This window comes from Rhinatrema bivittatum, chromosome 6 (genome assembly GCF_901001135.1).
Source record: "Rhinatrema bivittatum chromosome 6, aRhiBiv1.1, whole genome shotgun sequence".
Classification (NCBI taxonomy): Eukaryota; Metazoa; Chordata; class Amphibia; order Gymnophiona; family Rhinatrematidae; genus Rhinatrema; species Rhinatrema bivittatum.
Genome location: NC_042620.1, coordinates 272,485,030 through 272,500,938, shown reverse-complemented (window position 1 = coordinate 272,500,938; position 15,909 = coordinate 272,485,030). Strand labels below are relative to the sequence as shown.

The following is a 15,909-nucleotide window of genomic DNA, read 5'->3' as shown; positions in this document are numbered from 1 at the left end:
GGAACATAAGAGAGTAGGGGGATGGCGGGTCCTCCGAGAGTTAGATCAGAAACGTAATGAACTATGGGCCTTGTTGGATGGGGAGATTTTGGATAAGCTGGACAATAGAAGAGGGATCCACTTTCTGGAGGGTAATAAGCCGAGTAAATGGCTAGCAGGGCAACTGAAACAACAAATAGCACAAAGTACCATCCTCAAGGTTAAGGCCCATAATGGTAGCATTCTCATGGAAAATACGGGAATCAGGAATCGGTTTGCCCAATTTTATCAGCAGTTATATACGGAAGAGTTAGCTGTGACAGCAGAACAAATAGATGATTACTTGGGGACGATTACTCTACCCAGTTTAGAGGAGCATCAAGTCTGAATTTTGGATATGCCAATTACTAGGGGGGAGATTTCTGATGCCATTACTAGATTAAAAATACGCAAGGCTCCTGGGTTGGACGGATTTACCGGGCTGTTTTATAAAAAATATAAGGATCTCCTTGTCCCACAATTACAAAAGGTGTATAATGATATACTTGAGACTTCGGCTCTCCCGGAAACCATGAGACTGGCGGGGATCATGGTGTTGCCCAAATCGGGCAAAGATAAAATGCTGTGTGGCTCTTATAGACCGATATCCCTACTAAATATTGACTTAAAAATATTGGCTAAAGTGCTGGCGCAACGATTAAATATGGTCTTGCCTTCCCTTATACAGCCCGATCAATCTGGGTTCATACAGGGCCGACAAGCGGGGGATAATGTTCGAAAAGTAGTGAATTTGATGTGGGCCGCACAGAAACAAGGGGTACCCTTGGTCTTAATGGCAGTGGATGCGGAAAAGGCCTTCGACCGGGTGCACTGGGGGTTTCTGTTTGGGGTTCTGTGTAAAGTGGGTTTAGGTTCTAATTTTCAACAATGGCTTAGAGCAATGTATACCCACCCCAAGGTCTGTGTCAAAGTGAATGGCTACTATTCAGAGGCGTTTGAGTTGGGGAGGGGTTCTAGACAGGGGTGCCCCTTATCCCCTCTGTTATTTGCTCTATTTATGGAACCATTGGCTGCTATTATACGCCAAAATGGGGCTATACGTGGATTGGACATAGGGAGAGCTTGTTCTAAAGTCACGCTGTTCGCAGATGATCTCCTGTTTACAGTGGCCCACCCTCAGAGTACCCTATCGATTTTAGTTCAAGAACTGGACAGATTTAGTGGGATGTCTGGATTCAAAGTTAATATGACCAAAACCAAGATTTTGAATGTAACACTGCCGGCGGAGCAGATTCCGGCGTTACAGGCTAAATTTCCCTTTAAATGGGCTACGAAAGGAATAAAATATCTGGGGATCACTCTGTCTGCAAAGTGGAGGCAGTTGTTTCATCTTAATTATGTCCCCTTGATGCTGCAAACGGCTAGGGATCTGGACATATGGTTTCCCTATAGGCTGTCCTGGTTGGGGAGAGTGGCAGTAATTAAAATGAATATACTACCCAGATGGTTGTACCTTTTTCAATCACTACCAATAGAGGTCCCCTCGAAATTTTTACGGTCTCTGCAAACCAAGGTGTTCCATTTTATATGGCGGAGACGGCCATCGCGAATAGCGAGGAAGGTGTTGTATCGTACTAGAGAGGAAGGAGGACTAGCGGTTCCCAATTTTATCAAGTATTACCAAGCGGCACAGCTCCGGGTCATACCGGAATGTGCGGCAGGGCGATGTCTAAAACTATGGGCTCAATTTGAGCAAAGCTTAGGGGGGGGAGCATGCCCCTACATACGAGGGTGTGGGGGCTCCCACTGAAAGGGCACCCTAAAGAGGTAGAAAATCCCTTTACGCAAGCAACGTTAAAAATTTGGAGTCAATGCCGGGGGAGGCTGACGGGGCCAGAGGTGGTGACTCCTCTATTACCTATTGGGCTGTATCAGCAACGATATGCGGTCTTGGAAGGGGGGGTTGGTCTGGATAGGTGGAGGATTTTGCGATATGGACAATTGTTTCAGGACTCTCGCATAAACTCCTTTGAGGACTTACAATGTAAACACGACCTCCCCAGAGGGGAGTATTACCTTTACCTTCAGATACGACATTGTCTTCAGGACCCATATATCAGAGTGAATGTAAGCAGGCAATGTTCGGCGTTTGAAAGCTTGTGTAGTACAAAGGACGAATTAAAGGGGACTATTTCAAATATATACGTTTGGCTATCTGAAAAAGACCTGACCCGTCATCGTTTTCAGCAGGCCTGGGAAAAGGACTTAAATTTGAATTGGACGGCGGCGCATTGGACTACTTGTTTTCTTCAAGCATCAAGAGGGACTATCTCGGCCAACATTATGGAGACTAACTACAAAGTATTGGCGAGGTGGTACCTGACACCGGCCAAGTTGCACAAAATGTACCCGGCACAAGCTGAACAGTGTTGGAGGAACTGTACGCAAAAGGGGACATACTTACACATTTGGTGGGGATGCCCCAACATCACATCGTTTTGGCAATGGATCCGGCAGGAGCTCATACAGATGCTACATGTGCCGGTGTCCCGTGAACCGGCATTCTTCTTGCTGTCCGATTTTCCAGAGACGTGGCCGAGGAGGGTGCGACAGATGGTGCATCACGTGCTAAGCGCGGCGCGTCAGGAACTGGCGGCCCATTGGAAGCAGGACAGGCCGCCGACTGCGGAGGCAGTCATACAGCGGCTATGGCTTATGCACTCGTGGCTATATCTAAGGGCCACACAACAGGATACAGTGGCAAAGCATGTCCTAATTTGGGAGCCCTTTTTACATTGGTATAATGCGCTTTGAGCCACAAGAGAGCATTGGGGCAGTGCAAGGCCTCATGGGGAAGGAGGTCCGGAGTGGCTAGTTTATACGGATATGGTGACATTGTGGGGCTCCCTCGGGACACGATGGAGGCAGCCAATCCCAAGGCTCCCATCCTTGGAGCACGTATCAGACAGGGAGACTGTTATAGGGGGGAGGAGGGGGGATGGGGTGGGGGGAAAACAGGAAAAGAATGGCAAGACATTGGTTGTAAAAGCTTTATTGTACACTTAAGTGTTTTGTATTTGAAGTGAATATGGCTATGTTATTGTTCTAGTTGCCAATAAAATATAAATAAAAATAAAAAAAAGATCTTCATTCAAAAATTGGAAGAAGGATCCAACAAAAGAAAATAGGATAAAGCATAAGCGTTGGCAAGTTAAATGTAAGACATTGATAAGACAAGCTAAGAAAGAACTTGAAAAGGCCATAGAGGCAAAAATTCACAGTAAAAACGTTTTAAAATATATCCGAAGCAGAAAGCCTGTGAGGGAGTCAGTTGGACTGTTAGCCTTATCTTCTCTAAGTGCCCCTGTATCATCTATCGGGGAAGTATTAAACAATTTCTTTACTTCGGTGTTTATTGAAGCGGATGTTGGGAAGATACCTGTTCCGGAGAAAGTTTTCATGGGTAATGTTTCAGATGGACTGAACCAAATCACGGTGAAACTAGAAAATGTCGTAGGCCTGATTGACAAACTGAAGAGTAGTAAATCACCTGGACTGGATGGTATACACGTCAGGGTTCTGAAGGAACTAAAAAATGAAATTTCAGATCTATTAGTAAAAATTTGTAACCTATTATTAAAATCATCCATTGTACCTGAAGACTGGAGGGTGGCTAATGTAACCCCAATATTTAAAAAGGGCTCCAGGGGCGATCAGGAAACTACAGACCAGTTAGTCTGACCTCAGTACCAGGCAAAATAGTGGAAAGTGTTCTAAATATCAAAATCACAGAGCATATAGAAAGACATGGTTTAATGGAACAAACTCAGCATGGCTTTACCCAAGGCAAGTCCTGCCTCACAAATCTGCTTCACTTTTTTGAAAGAGTTAAACATGTAGATAAAGGTGAACTGGTAGATGTGTATTTGGATTTTCAGAAGGCATTTGACAAAGTTCCTCATGAGAGGCTTCTAGGAAAAGTAAAAAGTCATGGGATAGGTGACTATGTCCTTTCAAGGATTACAAATTGGCTAAAAGACAGGAAACAGACAGAAGGATTAAATGGACAATTTTCTCAGTGGAGGGAAGTAGGCAGTGGAGTGCCTCAGGTATCTGTATTGGGACCATGCTTTTCAATATATTTATAAATGATCTGGAAAAGAATACGAGTGGGGTAATCAAATCTGTAGATACAAAATTATTCAGAGTACTTAAATCACAAGTGGATTGTGATAAATTCCATGAAGACCTTGTGAGACTGGAAAATTGGGCATCAAAATGGCAGATGAAATTTAATGTGGATAAGTGCAAGGTGATGCATATAGGGAAAAAATAACCCATGCTATAGTTACACAATGTTAGGTTCCATATTAGGAGCTACCACCCAAGAAAGAGATCTAGGTGTCATAGTGGATAACACATTGAAATCATCGGTTCAGTGTGCTTCAGCAGTCAAAAAAGCAAACAGAATGTTGGGAATTATTAGAAAGGGAATGGTGAATAAAACGGAAAATGTCATATTGCTGCATGGTGAGACCGCACCTTGAATACTGTGTACAATTCTGGTCGCCACATCTCAAAAAAGATATAGTTGCGATGGAGAAAGTAGAGAGAAGGGCGACCAAAATGATAAAGGGGATGGAACAGCTCCCCTATGAGGAAAGGCTAACTAGGTTAGGACTTTTCAGCTTGGAGAAAAGACGGCTGAGGGGGGATATGATAGAGGTGTTTAAAATCATGAGAGGTCTAGAACAGGTAAATGTGAATTGGTTATTTAATCTTTCGGATAATAGAAGGACTAGGGGGGGTACTCATGAAGTTAGCATGTGGCACTTTTAAAACTAATTGGAGAAAGTTCTTTTTCACTCAACGCACAATTAAACTCTGCAATTTGTTGCCAGGGGATGTGGTTAGTGCAATTAGTGTAGCTGGGTTTAAAAAAGGATTGGATAAGTTTTTGGAGAAGTCCATTACCTTCTATTAATTAAGTTGACTTAGAAAATAGTCACTGCTTATTACTAGTAACAGTAACATGGGATAGACTTAGTTTTTGGGAACTTGCCAGGTTCTTATGGCCTGGATTGGCCACTGTTGGAGACAGGATGCTGGGCTTGATGGACCCTTGGTCTGACCCAGTATGGCATGTTCTTAAGACTGTATTCTTGGTGGCTCGGCTTGTCGCATCTCTACAGACAATGTCATGTTGGGAGCTGTTCCTCCGGTTTACTCCAAGGACATTACAGCTTTGCACCGTTCCTTCCTTCTTACCAAAAGTAGTCTTAGAGTTTCACCTGACCCAGTCCATTTCCTTACCGTCCCTAGATAAACACAAGGACACGGAAGACTACCGCCTCCTTTGCCACTTAAACGTCAGTAGGCTTTTAATACGGTATCTGGAATGTTCAGAACCGGTGTGCAGATGGACTGCTTGTTTGTTCTTCACAGTGGAAGGAAAAAGGTGAAGCGGCTTCGTGAGCTACCATAGCTCGCTGGATGAAGGAAGTAATCACAGGAGCTTATGTAGAGACAGGGAAGCCTTTACCCCTTCCTGTTAAAGCTCATTCCACTAGTGCCCAGGCAGTATCCTGGGTGGAAGCTAAGCTACTGTCTCTCATCGACATCTGTTTACAGCGACGTGATCTTCTTGCACCACCTTCTCCAGGTTCTGTTGCCCTACCCTAGATCAGGAATCTATAATATTGCTGGGTTTCAGCGCTTGGTTTGGTTGAGTCCAGTTACGGTCATCAGTTTATTAATCATCTTTTATCAAGTTGTAATCAAATTTAATTAAGTTTCTCAATAGTATGTCCACAATGGCTTTTGACGAGAATACTGTATGGCTGAGGTCACTTCAGGGGTATATCTAAGGTGACGTCAGCTTTGAAACCTGACTCAGTCCCCATCTGTTAGCAGGGGAGCATAAAACCCATTAGTCCTGAGTCCATCTGCGTACACTAAGGAAAACGAAATTATCAGATAAGTAATTTCTCCAATGGTGAAGCCTCACTTAGAGTACTGTGTACAATTCTGGTCGTTGCATTGGAAAAGGTGCAGAGAAGGGCAACCAAAATGATAAAGGGGATGGAACAGCTGCTCTACCAGGAAAGGCTATAAAGAGGTCTGTGGGACCTTCCCTTTGTGAGAGAAGATATAATTTTATAGACCTCTATCATGAGTGGAATAGAATGGGTAAATGTAAATCAGTTATTTATTCTTTAAAAAAATACAAAGACTAGGGGGCTGTCCATGAAGTTAATATGTAGCACATTCAAAACAAATTCTAGAAAATTATTTTTCACTCAATGCACAATTAAGCTCTGGAGTTCATTATCAGAGGACGTGGTTAAGGCAGTCAGCATTGCTGAGTTTAAAAAAAGTTTGGACAAATTCCTAGACAAAACTATTATTAACCAAGTAGACTTTAGAAATAGACCACTATTTATAACTGTGCGATAGCAACATGGGATCTATGTACTGTTTGGGATCTTGCTAGGTATTTATGATTTGGATTGGCCGCTGTTGGAAACAGTATACTGGGCTCGATGGCCACTCTGTCTGCCCCATTATGGCAGGTTCTTATATCACAATAGTAGCAGAGCCCTTCTGCTGGAAGACTTTGTCATAGGAACTGATTTTGGGACAATTGATGATTCACAATTAAAATGTTTTAGCAGGCACTAATGATATAATAAAAGCCATGGTAGTAAAGAAGGAGTTTAAGAAATGAGGGCATGGTCTTGAGGAGGGGGCAAGAACTGCAGAATTTTCAGAGCTATTTTTATTTAGTTAGGGAGTGGATAGGCAATATTGCACTAGAAATTTTAATACATGGCTGAAAAGGTGCTGTAAAGAAGACAGTATTGGATATCCTTGGGGCTGACACAATATGTGGAATGATACAAGATTTTGTGTTAGAGATGGCTGCATCTGTCTGAAAGAGGAACAAAGATCCTAGCTGAATAGCTTAGATCATTTACTGACAAGAATTTAAAGTAGCTGCTGAGCTTGTTGTGTTTATATTGTATTTCACCCTGAGTGTTACATCAGGCAAGTAAGAAATTGAATAAATGAATAGAAATGATTGTTGAGCTATCACCCCAACAAACAGGCCTATCCAGTACCGAGCGGTAGGAAGAGCTGCGTTAGTGCCTACGGCACCCGCGGTTACCGCCCACACAGTGCAGCTCACCTACCGCTCGATCCTGAACACTAATTTTATTTAAATGTAAACCGCGTCCGTGAAGCCTTAGGCCCGCGCAACCCATTTTACTGGATAGAGCGCCTATACAGTATCCTGGGTGCGCGGGCCTAAGGCTTCACACCACGCTGCTTTCTGTCATTTCAAATGTCATTTGAAATGACAGATACCAGGAAGCGAAAAAACCAAAAGCAAAAAGGTAAGTCTCTTCGCCGCTTCACTCTTCCCTCCTCCCGGAGCAGGGCGCGAAAAGCAGCCTTGCTCCGGGAGGAGGGAAGCGGCGAAGCGACTTACTTCTTGCTTTTGGTTTTTTCGCTTCGCCGCTGTCAGTGTCTTCCCTTCTTCTTGGAGCAGGGCGCGAAAAGCAGCCTTGCTCCGGGAGGAGGAGAGAATAGACACGGACAGCGGCGAAGCGAAAAAAACCCAAAAGCAATTTTGTTTTTTTTTTTTCAAAAAGCTAAAAGTAAGTTGCTTCACTGTCAGTGTCTCTTCTTCCCTCCTCCCGGAGCAAGGCTGCTTTTTCGCGCCCTGCTCCGGGAGGAGGGGAGAAGAGATGACAGCGGCGAAGCGAAAAAACCAAAAGGGGACCAGACCCGACTTACTTTTGTAGCTGTCCGGCATCGCTGCTCCCCCGCCTCGTCCGGCATCGTTGCTCCCCTGCCTCGTCCGGGAAGATGGCTGCCAGCACGGGGGAAAGCGGCCCCTGTGCATTCAATTGGCTGCTCAAGACGTGACGTCACGACGTTTGGCATCACGGCAGCCAATTGAATGCACAGGGGCCGCTTTCCCCCGTGCTGGCAGCCATCTTCCCGGACGAGGCAGGGGAGCAACGATGCCGGACGAGGCAGGGGAGCAACGATGCCGGACAGCTACAAAAGTAAGTCGAGTCGGGTCCCCTTTTGGTTTTTTCGCTTCGCCGCTGTCATCTCTTCTCCCCTCCTCCCGGAGCAGGGCGCGAAAAAGCAGCCTTGCTCCGGGAGGAGGGAAGAAGAGACACTGACAGTGAAGCAACTTACTTTTAGCTTTTTGAAAAAAAACCAAAATTGCTTTTGGGTTTTTTTCGCTTCACCGCTGTCAGTGTCTCTTCTTCCCTCCTCCCGGAGCAAGGCTGAAAAAGCAGCTCCGGGAGGAGGGAAGAACTGAAGCGGCGAAGCAACTTACTTGCACGGGGGAAAGCAGTCTCCGTGGCAGCCCCAGTCTTCTCCCCTCCTCCCGAAGCCAAAAAAAAAGCGAAAAAAACATTGCAGCCCCCCTCCGGACATCGGAGGGGGGCTGCAACGTTTTTTTCGCTTTTTTTTTTTTGGCTTCGGGAGCAGGGGAGAGGACTGGGGCTGCCACGGAGACCGGCACCCATGATCGCGGCCGGGACAGGTGAGCGGGGGCTGGGGGAAAGCTTGCCATCTACCCTTACCCATGCCTCTACCGCCTGGGTCAGGGTAGGCGGTAAGTTTGCAGGTTAAACACGCGACAAAACGGCAGGGAAAACTAGCGATAGTCGGGGCGCGGGTTACGGGATGCTAGGGAATAGCTAATTGGCTCGTTTGCATGCAATATCGAGCTAATTCGCTCGTTTGCATGCAATATACATGCCATGGGCGGAAGGGGTTGCCCGGGGAATTTAGGACGCGGTAGGAGTAGGTTAAAGGGGATTCGGGATCGCAGGAAGGGCTAATGCGGCCGGAATGTGAGTTAAAAGCGGCTTAGGAGCAGGGTAAACGCGGCCGCACTTTACAGGATAGGCCTGAAACAAAATTAGGGATATATACTCAGAAGCCATTTAGACGGATAACTGGAGGTAGGCATTCTAGGGAGGAGCTGAGTTAGCCATAGGACAGGTCTAAAGTTAGCTGGATACCACAGATCCGGCTAACTGTAACTTATCCAGGTATATTCAGTGGCATGGCTGTGCCGCTGATTATCCCGGTTGTTAGCCAGATTTAGGTATCTAGCTGCTTAGTGGCTGAATATTTACCCCATAGTGATTAAGAACTCAAAAGTAAATATCTCGCAAGGCTTCTGCTAAAGAATAAGAATAGTGAGGGGGAAGGTATGAAGATATGTAGAAAGCTGGCCTTGGGGGGGGGGGGGGGGGGGGGGGAACACGAACCAGGGCAATTTGTACTTTGGAGGAATCTTCCCAGCAGCAGAGATCCCTGTAGGATTCCATGACCCCCCTGACTGTTGTTGCCATGGCCAGTGACAGCCCAATGCACCTGTTCCCCAGGCACAGTTGCAGAAGTGTTGGTGTAAGTGAGGGCCAGCTGCAGAGCGTGAGAACCCTGTGTAGCCATGCAGGAATTGCGCTGCTTGAGGAGGAGGGAGTGCTTGCTGGAGGTCTGGAGCTGCTGATAAGATTGAATAGATCTATAGCCTATCGGGGTGGGGAGGGAGGGGGTAAAAAGAAAAAGGGGATAAACACTACTGAGTAAGATGGAAAGAAAGATGGGGATAGATGCTACCAAGGGGAAGGGGGAAGAGAAAGGAGGATGGATCTGCTGGGCAGGGGGGAGAGATGCTGGGTAGGGAAATGTTTTGTGTTGGAGCTGCTGCAGGAGGAAGCACTGTGCCAGAGCAGCAGCCCTTTCCCTAACCCCTGCTCCAGCAGGAGGAATTGGCAAGCAGCACTTCTTACTTGCATCTGCCGCCTCTTCCTCTGCCAACTTCAATCTGAAGTCTAAACCACACAGGGCTCATAATTTTGAGGGACAGGCTTCAGATGGAAGCCAGCTGAGGATGTAGTTGCAGGTAATAAGTGCTGCTTCTCTGCCTGTGTTAGAGGATCATACCGGGGAGATGGAAGAAAGTGATGGTTGTGCTGGAGAGGGGAATGATGGAGGAGGAGGAAGAGGTACAAATGTGTATGGGTGAGGGGGATGAGAGAAGGGCACCAGTGTTACATATGAAAATAACCTGTCTAGGGTCAGTCCTAAAAAGGGCAGGAAGAATACTTTGTAGGGCCATTCTTAGGGGGGGGGCGGTTTTGAATAGGAATGACTTTCCTGGGCCGCATACCACCATGATAGTCCTATCTCCAACACTATCATTTCAGCTTTCCAGGGCCCTGCTGTGGTTAATTCATCTTGGGGCCCTACACCTTCCTGAGGTCAGCCCTGAATACCTGAAAGGTAATGAGCATAAATACCCATAGTCTAGGGCAGTGGTTCTCAACCGGTGTGTCGCGACACACCATTGTGTTGCCAAGCACATGCAGGTGTGTCGCCACACTTCCCGATCCCTCGCTGACCCAGCTGCTCCCCCCTACACGAGCAAAATAGGTCCTCCACCCGGGCTTAAAATGCTGATAGCCCGGGCGGAACGCGGCAGGACAGCTGGAGTCAGCGGCACCGGCATGCTCTCTTCTTCCCCCCCCCCCACGGCCCGGAAGAGGAAGTGGTGAGCAGTGGGTTCGTGCGCGGGAAGAAGAGACCATGCTAGTGTGGTCAACGTCGGCCCGAAGAAGAGAAGAGAGGCGCAGCCTGAGGAATGAGCAGCGTGGCTCGGAGAAAAACGAACACGGTAAACCCCCGCGGCCAATGGGACTCCTTTCTCCGCGAGGGCTGAAAGTGAAGGAGGTTGCTGCTGCCTTTAGGATTGGAAGTGGAAGAGGCTGCTGCTGTCGCTAGTTCGGGGGGGGGTGGGGAAGCCTGATGAATGAGCAAGCATATGTGTTTGAGGTGCTCTGTGTGTGTGTGAGTGGGACAGCATGTATGTGAATGATTGAGAGCCTGTATATGTGAAAGAGAGTCTGTGTGTGAGAGATAGCATGAATGGAAGTGTATGACTGAGAACCTGTATGTGTAAGTTTGTGATTGAAAACCTGTTTGTGTGAAAGAGTATGAATGTGTGATTGAGATCCTTTGTGTGTGTGAGAGAGATCATGTGTATGTATGATTAAGAGCCTGTGAAAGACCATGTGTGTCTTTGTGTGACTGAGCTGGTTTAGGTGAGGGAGCATGTGAGTATGTGATTTAGAGCCTGTGTGTAAATGAGAGAAAGAGAGAGAGTGCATGTGTGTAAGCATGTGAATGAGTCTGTGTGTGATAGAAAAAGACAGCATGTATGTGTGCGATTGAAAGCCTGTGTGTGTAAGCGTGAAAAGACAGATAGCAAATGTGTAATTAAGAGCCTATATAAGTGAGAGAGAAAAAGTGTGTGTATATGAGCGATTGAGAGCCAGTGTGAGAGAGAGAGGAGAAAGTTGCAAGCAAACCATCCCTCCTCCTGCTAATTAAAAACAATCTCAGGGCACCTGGATATCAAACGTTCCCAGGTATGCAGAGCAAAATATTTTTTGTATCCTTATTATTTTTCATTATTGGGCCTTTGTGTATGCTATTTTGAAATATTTTATTGGTATCTGGAAATTTTTTATATGATTTGTTTTTTAATTATTGGATATTCCATTCATCAGCTGTTTTGAAATAATCTGTTTCCTAGCGTGTAGCCAGATGGACTCAGACCAGTGGGTTATGTGCTCCTCTGCTAGCAGATAGGAGACTGAGTCAGATTTCAAGCTGACGTCATCCTGGGTACATATACCCCTGCACTGACCTCACTTCCTCAGTATCACTCCATTTCCTAGCAGATGCGGACACTATCCCATACACTAGCACAGTGTTAGGAAAGTTACAAGAAGATAAATTTAACTTAAGATCGAGCTCCGCTCTCCTGCGGTGATACCTAAGGGTCCCTCCCCCGTTGAGAATTTAGAGGTCGCTTGGTCCTGACGTGGACTTAGCCCCCAGAGTGGCTGAAAGGCAGCGGGTGAACATCCGAGCGCGGCGGTGAAGGTAGAACCCTCTCCCCCCGCAGCTGGAGGCTGTCCGATGCACGAGTGGTAAGCTCCGAGACCAGGTAAGAAGGAAACTTTTAATTCAGGTCTCCGGTCTCCAGAGCTCGGATTGCCATACCGACTCTGCTCCGGCGAGTTAAAAAGGGAGCACCAATCGGGTTTAGCAGCCTTCATTAGGCTAGGCCCCGATCCGGTGCAAGGGTCCACACATGTGGAGAACCTTAGGGGGGGGGGGGGTGCCATCTTACACACGGGGGTCATCTGTGCCATCTTCCCTTGGTGATACGCGCAGGACAATCCGGCGGCCGATGTGAATCTCATAGAGTCCTGCACATAGCTGCGCGCACAGCAGTGCACACAACTGAGCCGTGTGCATAACTATGGCCGTGCACAATTCTCGCATACAGTGAAACTAATTTTGTGCGCCCAAGCATAAATTCAATGGCACAGGCATCCAAGAAAGCCAGAAGGCACTCTCTTTGTACAGCCTGCCATATAAGCGCCGTGCAGCTTGAACAGGACCTCTTGCCTGTGTCAGCTTTGTGAAGAATCCCAGGGGAGACCAAAGCCTGGTCCTTCACTGTCTGAGGATGGGTCTGGAACCACTACATACGATAGCTCCCCGGACCTATGCAACTCCGAGATGACTTCTCCACAGGAGGGCACATCCGGGGCCCCTACTCCAACTCCCCCTGGGATTAACATGGACCCAGGGACCTTCTCCTGGTTGGATTTTTTCCAGAGACTGCAAGAATTTGTACAGGCGCAATCAGCCCTGGCTGCAACACAGGCTCAACCTCTGCCGGATGCACAAAATCCTTCCGGCATTACTAGAATGTCTCGCCTAACTAAGAGTATCTCCGACAGATGATGATGACTGCTCTCTGGAAGAAGGAGAAATCCCTCCAGGCCTGGAACCATACCGAATCATGCTTCGTTTCTTCCACAAGGATTTATTTATTTATTTTATTTATTTATTTAAAATTTTTATATACCGACATTCATCCAGGATATCACATCGGTTTACAGTGTAACACGAACAAACGCCAGGCATGGCGCTTTACATTGAACAAATAAAACAAGTTAACAGATGAATAAATGAGGGTGTGAATAACAAGGGGAAATTTGCATTAAATAATCAACGAGGTTTGTAAATATATACATATGTACAAAAGGAAGACACTAAGAGATAAGCAATTTAGGAGTGCTAGGAGGAGAGGGGGGAGTGGCGAGCAGAGGGAAGGGAACGAGGTGAGGGGGGGAGAAAAAGGTAGGAGAAGGGCGAAGTGAGGGGATAGAGGGCCAGAAGAGGGGGGCAGAGGAGAGGAAGGGTGGGCAGTGGAGAGGAAGGGAGAAATTAGGTGTATGCCTTGGCGAAGAGCCAGGTCTTGAGCTTCCGCTTGAACGATTTGAGGCATTCCTCTTGCCGTAGTTCAACTGGCATTGAATTACCAGCCCTTGTTTCCCAGACTCTAAAGACTCTGGGTATTCCAGGCACGGACCGCATGGCGGAACCAAAGAAGAACCCCATCTTGGTGTCCCTTTGTAAAGCCTCATGCTACTTCCTGATGATGGAAGCCATTCAGGAACTGATGCCCTGAAGTGGGATGCTCCGGAGGCCAACTTAAAAGGAGGTCGGGCCTTGTACCCCCTGGAACCAGCAGCTTTGGAACGCCTGTGCTTTCCAAAAGTGGACGCCATGGTCTGCGCTGTATCAAAGCGAACAACCATTCCCATTGAGAGAGGGGTTGCATTGAAGGACACTCGGGACAGAAGATTGGAATCCATCCTTAAACAGGCATTCGATGTAACAGCAATGACACTGCAGATTGCCTTCTGCTGCGCACTGGTGGCACGTTCCTGTTCGCTCCTCTCGAGAGAAAAATAACTCCGGAACATATACTGGCGAGATGATGGAACCTGCAGCAGCCTCCCTGACTGATGCAAGCTCAGACCTAGTGTGTACCTCAGCCAGAAGACAGTTAAGGCTGCGAAATTGGTCTGCTGACGCGACCTCTAAAGCGAATCTCACGAGAATGCCCTTTAAAGGATCTCTCCTATTCGGAAGCGAACTGGAAATGTTAGCCGGCAAGTGGAGCGAATCACCATTGCCTCGGCTTCCGGAAGACAGGGGTAAAAGATCCCAGCGCCCAGAAGAGCCAGGGGCAGAGGTTCTCAACGCTTTAGACCCTACAGGGAACTCAAAGTTCCAGGCACCCTGTCCTTCCGGAAGGCCCCAGTCCTATCGGAAACCGACAGACCAAGAGAGGAACAGGCCCAGGAGCAGGCTTCAGCCATGCCCCCCAATGAGAATGGGCTGATCCATCCACGGGAAGAAGAAATAGAAGGTTGACTTTCCCTCTTTTACCAAAGATGGGTCGAGATCATGTTGGACAAATCAGTGCAAAACATCATTCGAGAAGGTTACTCTCTGGAATTCCGCAGCATTCCTCGGGACAAATTTATTATGTCACCCTGCCACTCCCATACCAAAAGACAGGCAATGGAAGCTACTCTAACAAGATTACGCAGCCTGAAGGCAATAACTCCGGTTCCTATGCCCCAACAAAATACGGGGCGCTATTCCATCAATTTTATTGTTCCCAAGAAGGAATGGTCATTCCAGCCCATTTTGGACCTCAAGAATGTCAACAGTCATCTGCGGATACTACACTTCCGCAGGGAGACCCTTCGCTCTGTAATAATGGCAGTACAACCAGGGGAGTTCCTGACCTCCTTGGACCTCTCTGAAGCCTACATTCACATACATTCCAGTCCATCAAGAACATCAGCATTTTCATCGCTTTGCAATACTGGGTCACCATTGCCAGTTCCGAGTACTGCCCTTCAGCCTGGCAACCGCCCCCAGAACATTCTCCAAAATCATGGTGGTCGTGGCGGCAACACTAAGGAACAAAGGGATCTTGGTTCACCCTTACCTGGACGACTGGATGATCACGGCAAAGTCTTCGGAAGAGAGCCAACAGGTGACCATCAAAGTCAAGAACCTACTGCGGGAGCTCGGTTAGGTCGTGAACACGGGCAGTAGCAGTCTGCAGCCCTCCCAGTTTCTAGAGTACCTGGGGGCCCGTTTCGTCACCAAGCAAAACAAAGTCTTTCTTCCACCCCTGAGGAGAAGGAAGCTGATGAAGCAGTTACGATTGATGACCAATGTGCACCCCAGAGTATGGGACTATCTTCAAGTCCTAGGCCTCATGGTATCAACCCTGGAAAGTCGTTCCATGGGCAAGGGCCCACATGCGACCGCTCCAGCGATCCTTGCTCTCACGATGGAATCCACTGTCCCAGAACTACTCAATTCGCCTCCAACTTCCAGCAGAGGTACGTTCTCAGCTTCAGTGGTGGCTACAGGAATACCACCTAAGCAGAGGAGTAAACCTATCCCCACCGAACTGGATCTTGCTTACCACTGATGCGAGCCTGCGAGGGTGGGGAGAGCCCACTGTCAGGAACTGACGGCCCAGGGACAGTGGAACGAGGAAGATGCGGAATGGAACATAAACCGCCTGGAAGCTCGAGCAGTCAGATTAGCTTGCCTGCGATTCAGCCACAGACTCTGGGACAAAGCGATTCGAGTAATATTGGACAACACCACAACGGCGACCTGCATCATCCGCCAGGGAGGAACCAGGAGCCAGCAGGTGTTCCTGGAGATAGATCCTCTCATGGCATAGGCAGAGATAAACCTACAAGGGATCTCGGCCTCCGCAGGAAAAGACAATATATCAGCAGATTTTCTCAGCAGAGAGAGCCTGGACCCTGGGGAATGGATGCTGTTGACCACAGCCTTCCAACTGATAGTGAATCGCTGGGGCCTACCAGCCATGGATGTACTGGCCACCTACCTCAGTGCCCAAGTTCCCAGGTTCTTCAGCTGAGAACGAGAGCCACACTCCCAAGGGATCGACGCCTTCGTCCA

The 15,909-nt window shown here is 47.6% G+C and overlaps 1 protein-coding gene across 2 annotated transcripts in view; it reads left to right on the top strand.

Moving 5' to 3' along the window:
* Positions 1-15,909, top strand: part of NONO (non-POU domain containing octamer binding) — a 141,180-nt gene that overhangs the window by 96,040 nt on the left and 29,231 nt on the right. The gene's annotated exons all lie outside the window — the stretch shown is intronic.